The 12,033-nt window shown below is 37.2% G+C and overlaps 1 long non-coding RNA gene across 1 annotated transcript; it reads right to left on the bottom strand.

The window, feature by feature from the left end:
• Positions 1-5,288: 5,288 nt before the first annotated feature.
• On the bottom strand, positions 5,289-10,220 carry LOC123975122. The gene is made up of 4 exons (XR_006825991.1): positions 10,200-10,220; positions 9,461-9,555; positions 5,916-6,074; positions 5,289-5,491 (listed from the first exon to the last, which is right to left on the bottom strand). It is a non-coding gene; the product is annotated as an uncharacterized LOC123975122 (long non-coding RNA).
• Positions 10,221-12,033: the final 1,813 nt, after the last annotated feature.

The following is a 12,033-nucleotide window of genomic DNA, read 5'->3' as shown; positions in this document are numbered from 1 at the left end:
TAGTAGAAACAGCATTTCGTTCATTTGCATACTCTACTATTCCTTAACTTTGACTTGATTTTCAGTTTTTCTGCCATACTTTACAATAATATATATAAATAGTAAGAACTTAAAAGCGGTGTAAAACAATACAACTAGATACTGCTAACAATAATATTAATAACAACATCAATAATACCCTCGGTCCATGGTGTTAAAAACAAAGTCACTATAATATAACTTGCATGACAGGACCCCATACAACAAAACACAGGGGAGACAGAGCTGATCTATTCCTTTATGTTTTGTAAATATTGTAGAGCATTTATTTGTTTTTATAATAACAAAAAAATCACATAGCCATTCAGTTCTGTCCTTAATTTTGCGGTTTGTAATACTTGTTGTGTTTAAAAATGCAGCACACAGTACAGTGCATAGCCTCTCTTAAAACACCCGGTGTATTGTATCCACTTTACAGTAAATTATGAGGGCAATAAATAAGATGTCCTATTTATAAAAACAAAGCAAAATAAAACAAACAAATAAAACACACAGTAACAAAAGTAACCAAATTCAAACATCCTTTCAATAGTCAGTGTTTGAAGCTCTTTCCAGCAGGTGGCAGACAGTGACCATCTAGCGCCATGAATGAGCTGAGGGAGCCTGTTTTGCAGGGACACCAGCCTTGTATTACTGTAGACAGATTAACAGCTTGGTATTTGGGTAAATCTTGTCCTTGGCTGGGATCTCACTCAGCTGGAAAATAATTTGCAGGAAAGAGAAAAGACCTAATCACCCATCATGCCTCTCTAATGTTCACAAAAAACACCATGAATGGTTCATTCATATATTAGAGACATCATTACAGCACACAGTGGGATTACACTGTGGACAGAAGGTCATTACAGCAGGAAACACTGTGGCGGCCATCAGCTGATTGTGTGTAAGCAAACATTTCCTTCCCTTTTTACTCAGCAAAGGAGTGTATGGGTGTGCTTTGTGTGCATGTGTGTGTGTTTGTGAGCATTTTCACAGAGAACAAAGACAGAGCGAGGTGTGCATTCATGTGAATGTAGGACATAATTGGATCCACGCTGATTAGAAAACACCCAGGAGTCCAAATCAAGTTTGTGTGCACTTATCCTGATTGTCCCCTCCTGATGCTCCACTGTCCCTTAACTTAACTTCCCTTTTCATGTTAATTCAAGCAACAGGTTGCAAATAAGATTCTCAGGGTGTGGTTGTAGGTGGCTGTTGATTAATTTCTCATATCGTATGACAACATGACGTATTGTGATCGCCTTGCAGGAATATCATCTTGGTAAATCATCTTCTTAACTGGTGCTCTATGTTTTTTTCAGGAAACCAAACCAAAAAATACACATTGTGTTACGTCATTCAAGTGAATATTTGGCAATTTATATTTTTAAACTTATTTTATAATGTGAAACAATATCACAATACCTACCTAATATACCTATTTGTGCATTACTCACATGTTATTTCTTGTGTTTGCTTTTGTTGATGGGCTACTGTTTTGTCATCAGACATAACAGTTTAGCCATTACTGACGCCACATTAGCAGCTTCCCAGAGGCCATGGACAATGGAGAGGCAAGAGGATGCACTGAATAAACTCTGAGAACAATCCATTAGCTATAATGGGACTATTAACTTTACTTTGGCAGATGGAGAGCAAGAGGATGTGGGATTTTATTTTTGTACAGAGGGGAGAAAACACAAATAAACAAGTGAGAGCTGAAGGAGAACATCTTATGTTGATGTGCAATAATAAATAAAAATAACTAAATAAATTATCAACATATCAATTCAAAACAAAGTAAAAGAGTTCTTTAATAAGACATAAATAACATTTTGTCTAATATGTTTTTTTCCACAGAAATGTTATTTTGTGTGACCAACCAAATATATTTCAATACAATCGACTGCCATATAAATGCAGGTTAAAAACATACAAAAAAAATACAGGAAAACTGATGAAAAGAAATATGCGATCCAACCCAACCCCCTTGCCACTTTGGAATTCATAGAAACAATACATTATTATCGTGTGACCCTACACTATACAGTTACAGTGAATCTTCCAGATTTATTTTACATGTAGAATTGAACTAAATTGATTTACATATAAAATTTAACCAAGCGTCAACCTTCGAGGTCTGAAAAGTGAAGCCAATACGGAAATGCCTCAAACCTGCATTCGTTCTAACGGCCAGCAGGGGGCGACTCCACTGGTTCCAAAAAGAAGTCCGATTACATTGGAGTAAATGACAAAATGGGCCTACTTCTCATTTGATTTATTACCTAATGAGCAGGGGTGTCCCTCTCCAACTTCAAGAAGTCCTTGAAAACTCATCTCTTCCGAGAACACTTTCTCTTATAACCAGTGTTGGACAGTTATAATATTATTTTTCCCAGTAACTACTAGTGTAATGGATTACTATTTCAAATAACAGTAATAAACCAAGTAACGCCGGGTTACTGCGTTACTAGACGCACCATCTTTGACGTGAATGCGCAACTGTGGAATGGAGACAAGAGAGAGAGGCGTATAAGTATTGCTATTATTGTGTCACAGTCTAAGATGCAAAGAACATTGTCGTGTGTTGTAATTTATCAAAGCATCTGCTTCAAAGCAGCACAGCAATGCGAAACTCAGAAAGAAACTCCGGCCACTACTGCAAGTGATGCTTGGAATTGTTGGGAGAAAGTGGCATTAAGAAATGTTGTACGTTTCGTCAAAATACTGAATACTACCCTTACAAATACACGTGCAGAAAAACAGTAGTTCAAATGTCGGGATTTACTTCATGTAATGTTTTGTGAAAAACATACTTCTTGCTTCTGTTATGAATATGCTACTAGTTAACAAGTCATCACCCATTAATAAGTAAAGTAATATTATTAGCCTACTTTTTTAAGGAGTAATTTCCCAACACTGCTGATAACACTTTTAACCCCTAACCTCTAACATGTACTTCTTGTGGTCTTCTTCTTCTATCCCCTTACAATATTCTTGTATTGATTGCAATGATAGGAATTTACCCTATTGATGCCATACCTGCTATTAGCTCTTACTAGTATTTATTGCTGCTCTTACTAGTATCTATTGTCGCTTGTAGATCTCTTGCTGTATTGGTGCTTTGTTGATGCTTGTATGTTGTTCTTCAAATGTGCGTCATACATAAATGAGTCATAGTGCCAAATGAGTAAATGTAAATGTTAAAATAAATGTAAATGTAATGAGCTTATGGTCTCAGTCTCTAATTTCAAGTCTTCTTCACTATAGCATAATGTTCATTTTGTAAATTTTGGTCCCATTTAGAGTAAAATAGACAATGAAGCAGGGTATACTTTTAGAGTGTGGCTACCTTGGCAACCTGCCAATCAGGAAAGAGGCGAAACATATCCACTGCTCTGTCTACATTTAACTCGCCGTGAACTTGAACTTTGGCTCTTTCACAGTGTGTTTTCAGTTAATGAAAGTCAATTGTAACATTTTAACAGCCTAAAAATGCCTTCTTTAGTGTTCGGTTATAATAACACAACATTTCTAAAACTAAACAAGTGTGAAAGGATGACGCCCACTGTTTGCATCTTACAATAAAATCCTTGTTAACCATTCTTTAAATTACATTCTCAGTGTATTTACACTGGAGATTTCATATTACACTTGTGTACGTTGCATACCGGAGTGTGATTGGCTTCCAGACCAGTTCTGATGTCGCAAAATCTGTCTTGAAGGTATAAACTTAAATTGAGACAGGTGCCTATAATAACAGCCTTCTAGGGTCAGACTCTACACAGGCGTCAGTCCGGTAAAATGAGGGTCAAACATCTAAGTGAACAACAGGCAAAGCTACTTTTTGAGTGGAGGGGGACTTTTGGGTATTATTGTCTTTACACTTGTTAAAGCACTTTGTAACTTGTTTTTGAAAAGTGCTCTACAAATAAGTATTATTATTATTATTATTATTATTTCAACAATTGAATGCAGTGACTGCTTGAGAAAAGCCTTCATAAAAGAGTTTTAAGGAGATTTTCTGAAGACTGATTTTGCCGAAGAGATGGAAAACATCCACAATAAACCTTCAAAACACAGTGATTTTGAGAATCATTATATAAAAATAATGAAAGAAGAAATGCACTGTTCATTTTCTTGCCCTTTGAAACAGGTCAGAAGAAAAAAGCCGACAGAGCAAGCAGCCCTACTGTTTACATTACAATGATATCTTGCCAAGGTCACATCCCTCGCTGCCTTCCTTGACACACACACACGCAGGCGGCCACCAGTCTGGCTTGTATGAGTTTTCATCTACAAAACCTCAAATTATGTGAAGCTGTGGGACATGATAAACATCTCCAAATGTCATCATCTCCTGCCATCAACTTTGTTGTAGAGATTTTACTGGTTCATCCAACACTCATATTCTGTTTAGTCTAACTCCAAACCCCCACCTTCCTCCCTGCCATGCTTCTGTATTTGGTTTCTCACCCTCTTAGCCTCCCTCACCTCTTTCAGTGGTTACATAACACATAAACGGTGCCATTCATTTGCTCAGATCGTCCCTCTTTAGCCATTACAGACTCCGACCTGTAATGGCTTTTTCAACTGCTGCACCATTTCCCTGAGATACCAATCTATGCTTTTATAATTACAGTGTTTCTTTAAAGAGAGGCCTTGTTTTACGCCAGATGAAAGATGCCTTCAACTGTTGACTGAAACACATTGCAGCATTTATCTCTGCCACATGAGTTCCCTTTATAATTGGGCTAAAGCCTTTTTCTCACCAATTTAGATTTTCTCTGGAGAAATCAGCACACCCAATGCAAAAACCTAAAAGGTCATTTAAAGGTTTTCCTTCTTTGATGCAGTCCAGAGTTGTTTTTTTGAGGACTGGAAAGTGGTTCCTCCCTTTTGTATCTAAACCATAAAAAAGGTTTATGGTGTATTACACCTCCTCCTTATGGGCACAACTGCGCTTTTTTGTTATGTTTTGTTAGACCCTAGATGCAGAGAGCTAAATATCCCTCTTTGTAAGTATGAGTCTCACACTGACGGGATATTTCAGATTGTGTATTTAGTCTTAACCCTGAGACTGATCTGCATTCCTTATTCTAGACTTGGTTGTTATGCTTTAAGGGTAAGTCCACCAAAACAACAACAGCAGCGGCAACAACGTCAACAACATTTTCTCACTTACTTTACTCTCACCTATCAGAATTGAAAAAATTCACTTAAGTGACTAAAACTAAAATCAGAAGAAGTAAAAACTCCAGCAGCACTTGTAATATAAAGAACAACTTTATTAGCTTTTCAGCTTGCAGCGAAATGTTAAAACACATTACAAAGAACAAAATTTAAAAATGCAAAACACAACCAATCACATACATACACAAATACCAGCCAATGGGGCAGCAACAAAAAGATGGGGTGGGTAAAAATTACCAACATCTGTTTTCCGAAGTTTTGTTGAATAGGTGAACTGGCCCTTTAAACAAGAGTAAAGTTCAGCATTTGGGAATACGTTTTAGATGTAGTCTAGAAGAAAAATTAATTCCAAAGCACATGTAAATCGTACAAATTAAAAATGTGTTTCTCTGTAACATGAAATATTCATTAATAAATGTTCACGTTTGGAGAAACATTTTTAGTTGTTATTTATTATTTTGATTTGATTGGCAGAAATGGCAACATGAGCAAACAACCCCAAATTGATTGAAATGTTGTCAAATCCTGATCGGTGCACCGAAAAACGTGACATATAGGCCCACTTGAAACCAGCGAGTAGAGCACAGAATAAAGAGAAAATACAGAAAATCTCTCATGTTAAATCACCAAAACTGCAGAATATTGTGTGCTCATATAGAGAAATATAGAGTTTACAGGGCCTTTAATTCCTCCCACAATCTTACCTTGCCTTTCTGGAAAGTACCAGAAGAGATGTACCAGAAGCATTAATCAGCTTTCTGCAGATGTCCATCTGTCAGTTCCTTCTCTTGTTATCCACCTTTTGATCTTCACTGTTTCATCCAGGAGGCTGCATGAATCATCATAGCTGAACCGCTGTGTCACTTTGTCACAAAGAAGTGGGCAACAAAGAACTGCATCAGTGTAAAGGGTATTTCAACACCAACCTCAATCCATTAATGTGTTCTGCTCTGCCCATCAAAGAGATAATTCAACATTGTCGCAAGATGGCACTGTGGTAAATTTAGATTATGTTGGCCTTTGAAGGTGAGCAGACCCTCATTAGGGCGCTATGAGCCCCAGGAAACATGCGCTCGGTGCTATTTATAGCGCTGTCTCAAGGAGTCAATACTGTAGACTCAGCTGTGTAAGTGTGCTCCTTTTGGGGACAAGAGCAGCCTGTATTAATGGCTGCTTTATTATTATTACTGATTTTTATAGCAGCATGAGATACAGCATCATATTTCAGTGTAAATGTCTGCTGGTATTATCTAAAATCATGGATTTGAGATGAAAGGGGGCATTTCATTATTTAGTGGACTGTAACAGAATAAGCTGCCTTTGGGGAGAGTATACTTTATCAAGATGTTTTCAGAGGCTTGCTTGAAATTCAGTTCAATTAAAGGAGAATTAGGCAACTGGGACTTCTACTGACCTGTACGGGTGACTGAAGAATTGCCACCAATTTTCAGTCTTTATGTACTTCTAAACAAAATTCAGGACCCTGAACATAGGCATTCTTATGGGGTCCCCTTTGTTCCCTATCAGTCCTCTAACACCACTGGTACTGCCCTCAACAAAAGCAATTTCTAGCTCACTGCAAACTTCCTGCTTTAAATCAAGATAGAAGAAGAAGAAGATAAACTTGGTGCAGAGACAGACATCTATTCTGGTATTTTTTGGCAGGTTTTTCAGCATCCTGCAAATGAACGATATTAATTTTCTGAAATCTGGCAGTAAAAATCTTGCTTCTTGTACCTGATGACTTCTGGCAGGATCTTTGTTTAATGATTTTCTCTACAGCGAGAATTTTTTTTTATGTATAGTAGCTGAGCCTGTACTATATTTATATGTCCTCACCTCATGACACATTTATCTCCCTTGTCGTTCCAGATGTCACCTTTGCCAAATACTCTACATGGGAGTGGTACAAGCAAGCAAATATAATCTTTCAACCAGCATAGACCAGTGTAAATTTTAACTTCTTCAATATTCTTTACTTTTATTGCTAAAGAATTGCCTTTAAAGTGTAACCTTCTCTACCACTGAAATGGATCCAGTGTCAACTACCTCTTCCTGCAGACAGATCAGGTGCAGCTCCTCTAAGAATGAACTTTCTCTAGCACCGAGTTCCTGTGATCAACAGTAATCCATCCCACAGCAGCCACAGTCAAATTATCAGGCTGCATCTTGTGATCCCTGTGTTGACCTTGCCAGGATTTCCCTGTGACCTGTTATCAGTGGATTTAAACCAGTGGTTCCCAACCTTTTTTCCTTGGCGCCCCCCCACCTAATTTTATCTAAGAAAAGCTGAGCACCCCCCAACAGCTGACAAAACACTCACAGAAAAAGATGATGTAATTACTTACTAATAGCAAACAAATGGAGTCAAATGACACCTCCATGGCTCTGTGTAAATCAATGCCAGCTCTTGGTTGGCCTGCACCAACAGTCTCCTGGTGTTTTGTTTCTTGGTAGTGTTTAATACCAAGAAAAGGGGTTTATAAGGTGTAATATTTACAAAATAGCCTATAGGCCTACAGCTTGCACTAACTTAAGTGTTTTCATCATATACTTTACTTGGGTGGGCAAGACAGGTATAGTTGCACTATACACTAAAGTATATTTGGCAACCAACTTTAGCATTTTGCATAGAAACAGTGAGGGAGAGGTCATCTGGTATTATGTCAACGGACACGCAGGAAATGTTAGCCTACATTGCGGAGCGACAGTGAACACACCACTGCAGATGTCACTCACTAACGTTAAGTTTCAGTTTCGATCCACATGCGGCACACTTGAAAACTGAATAACGGGTGAGTTTATTAAACACGGTGACTTTATGAAACGTACTGCTGATGGAGAAAGTCAGCAGAGACATAGCCTAACAGGGAGAGAGAGACAGTGTAGTGTGGTGTGTAGTACTAATTTGGGTGGCCCTCAAGAAACCTGAAGCGTCAGCTTTAAAAGTTTACATTATTATCAACATAAGTATTATTGAGGTAACAATTTGGAGATTGCAAAAAAAGACTGTAGATGTGAACGACACAAATTACGTTTAGAAAAAGCACAAGGGGAATCTAAAGCGTTTGGCTCCCTGCATAGCTACAGATCAGTTGGCAATGAACAGATGAAAAAACAAAATGTGTTCTCTTTCAGTCTGCAAACATGAAAGCTTTTGGAAAACTGAGAAGAAGAAGACCAACTTGAAATTATTATTCTCAATACTAGTCGGATATGAATTGTAACTGATGTTTCTGAAGCTATTTTTTCTGTCACTTAGTATTGATTATTCTTATTTCTATTTCTTTAATGCCTTGTTTACCAACATGGGCAACTGTAACGAAACAAAATCCTCCCTGGGAATCAATAATGTATTTCTGATTCTGATTCTTTGCCCTTTTATTTCTGCAGGCCATCAGTTTGTCTGCTTATTGTAGGAAGTTAGACCACTGGATCAGTAAATTGCACTGTATATTGACTGCTACATCTAGAAGTTAATATGTATCTATGAAAATGAGGTTCATGATAAGAGAATTATTTATACCCTAGTTGTGTCCATTGTTCCCACACCTGATTTGATAGTTATAATTCATTAGAGGAAGGTGGAACAGCGTATGTTGTGATGGCAACTATCTGTTTACCAGCTATTATTTACTTTTCACATCACCCTGGAATTAATGATTAATCCAGCTGAAAAAATATGAGTTTCTATGAGTGAACGTTTTCTTGTAGTGATCAGCGTTTAGATGTAGCTGCAGCTGCACGCTGTCTGATGAATGACTCTGTGAAAATTCTTGATAGTGCATCACTGTGTGCCTCTATTCATGGCTAATAAAAATACATTCAAATGCTGACCAGACTATCTGACTAAAGAAATTTTTATATCTTGGTTTAAATTATTTTGCATGGCCTGGAAGTACAGAGGCTTAGTATGCTAAAGAATAATACCAAGGCTCATCCTTGATCCATTTTTATCTGTACCATCTGTCTGTCTGTCTATGTCTGAATATAAATTTTCCAACAGCATTTTAATGCCCATTTTATTTAATGTGTATTTATGTTTGTTTTGCTGATGATACCATCCTGTATTTAACCATGTGTGTGCCGTTCACCAATTTAACACATCAGATATAATTTACTGGTCTTGAGGAATAGCACTGCATAATGATTTCATACAACTGGTTTCACAGTAGTATAAAAGCAAACAGTTGCCTTTTCACACAAGCAACAGACAAACAACATTATCATTCATTTGGATCACACTCACCTCTCAGCAGTTGAGCAACTGGTGTCTCCCACAGCAGCCACAGTCAAATCATCAGGCTGATCCCTGTGATGACCTTGCCAGAATTTCCCTGTGACCTGTGGTAAAAACAGTGATTACAGGTCAGAGCTGTCAGAAACCAAATACAAATAATTCCAGTTATAATATTTTGTTGAACGGGGCTTTCTGTGTGTTTTCTGGTTATCAAGGTATTTATTTAGGACAGAATATCTGTCCCTTTCCCTTGTCTGCTTTTGTAATCAGTGTGTATTGAAACTAATAGAGCGGGCTTTCAAGGAACCTGAAATAAAAAGCTTAATATTATTTGCAATTTTAAAAGTAAAGAATTAGAAAAGAAATTATTATTGTGCCCGCTCTGAAAGGTGTACATGATCCTGGAATATGGATGGACCAAAATAAGTTTGCTAAACAAAAAATAATGATGGAAATGAATATGATTTAATGTCATTTAGATATATCTATATTTTACTTTCCATTGTTTCATTATTTGCCATTTTATTTCTACAGGCCATGATTTTGTTTGCTGATACTACATGCTAATGTAGATAGCTAGACCACTGGATCAGTCGATGTGTTCCCTTTTATTTAAATAGTGCTAAAAATCTTCTTGTCTTGTTCTCATGCACCGTCACTTCTCATGACCCAAATGTATCATCACGCCCCTAATCTGAGCCCTTCTGTCCCTACCACTTTTCAACGCAAAGTGACGCCCTTGACTGACCTGCTCCGCTCTGCACCAGCTCCCCACCAGCTCCTCACCAGTAAGCCTACTTAATCTCTCCACCAACTGACCCTTCGCTAAGCCACGCCCCAAATACACAGCTGGCCAATCACAGAGCAGTATAGGACTCTCTCTAACTGAGCTCCGATACTTTCATGGCTGTGCTCCATTTACTCTAATGCAAAAAGAGTTGTTTTCTAGCTTTTTTTGGCTGTATTTTTCTAAGATCTGGTCAAACGCTGTTCCTGGGTCACTTGTAATAGTGACAGTTTCTACCCAGAGAGGTTGAAAGGAGAAGTACGATTTATTCTCTTTCCAAAACCTAAAATAAATCCAGAAAAATGTTGGCTGTGGGTTGTTCCTAATGTAATGTTAGTTAGCTAACGCTAGCTAACTTCCTACTGAATGTAACATAATAAAGCCCTACTGTTCTGCTTTTTAATGATTGTAAAAATACTACTACTGCCATTTTATTTCTACAGGCCATGATTTTGCTGATTTTGTTTGCTAATACTACATGCTAATGTAGATAGCTAGACCACTGGATCAGTCGATATGTTCCCTGTCTGTCAAGGTTCAAGAAAATTTGCATGAGAGAATTATATGCAGTATACCCTGGTTGCGTGTCCACTGTTTCCACATCTGATTTGACAAACAAATTATAATCTGTTGGTTTGAATGATTTTTCATGGCGTGGAAATACTGAGGCTAGTTATGTGCCAATGAATAAAACCAAGGTCAGATTTTATTCATTTTATCTGTACCCTCAGTCTATATGTCTATCTGTATATAAATGTTTTAATTCTCCATTTTAATGCCCATCTTATTGTTTTGTTTTGTTTTGCTGATGATACCATTCTGTATTTCACCATATCTCCAGATTCTCCAAATTAACACATCAAAGATCATTAATTGGTCTATATATATAACAATTTCATCCACTGGTTTCACAATTATATAAAAGCAAACAGTTGCCTATTCACACATCTAGCAGAGAAACATTATAATTAATTTGTAGTTGTGTTTTGGGCCACTTGGCAAAGGCAAACATTGTTTCTCTGCCATTTGGTGATGGGCAGGTAGGTTACAGCTGTCTGCTGGCGCTGGAAAGAGCAGAGAACCAAAACAGGAAGATCGCAGGCTCGAAAACCAAAACAAGGGGCTGAAAGATGCTAAAACGCCGCTTAGAGCTGAAGAGATATTATACTAATGGAAATAATTTATACTTCACAGATTCTGTGCAACCAAAATAACCATAAGGATTTTATTAACAATTAAATAATACTGACAAATTAAACTCAATCAACAACAGAAAACTACTTCCTTAAAAGAGAAAGTAAGCATGTAACAAGATTTAACTGAAAACACAAGACTGAGCACTTAACTTAGGGAAACACTTTTAATGTGAATAATAACTTCAAGTAAATTTCACTACTAGTTTGAAATTTAAAGCCTGTCACACAAACTGCGAGGTTAATCTAAGGAGGTGGGTGTAATAAGCCAGCACTTCAAATCAAGGCTAATTAGCTTAAGCATACTGTTTTAGATTGGTTTTCCCAAACAACCATAATTTCCTTTATCAATTACCACTACTGCTTCCTCACACTACTTAACACACTATACACTACTCACATACAGTCAGCTTTACACTATAGCATACTGCACACCATAAATTGAACAAGTTATATAACAATTTGATATTAGAACATCTTGCACTGCTCAGTCATTTGATTCAAATATTCCTTCATGATGTTTGTAGTATGTTCATGTAATGTATGCATTTTAGTTTGCTCATATCCAACTGCTGCATTTTAGACTGTAATTACTACTTTAC

This window comes from Micropterus dolomieu, linkage group LG01, assembly GCF_021292245.1.
Source record: "Micropterus dolomieu isolate WLL.071019.BEF.003 ecotype Adirondacks linkage group LG01, ASM2129224v1, whole genome shotgun sequence".
Taxonomy (NCBI): domain Eukaryota; kingdom Metazoa; phylum Chordata; class Actinopteri; order Centrarchiformes; family Centrarchidae; genus Micropterus; species Micropterus dolomieu.
This window is presented reverse-complemented; position numbering and strand designations above follow the sequence as displayed.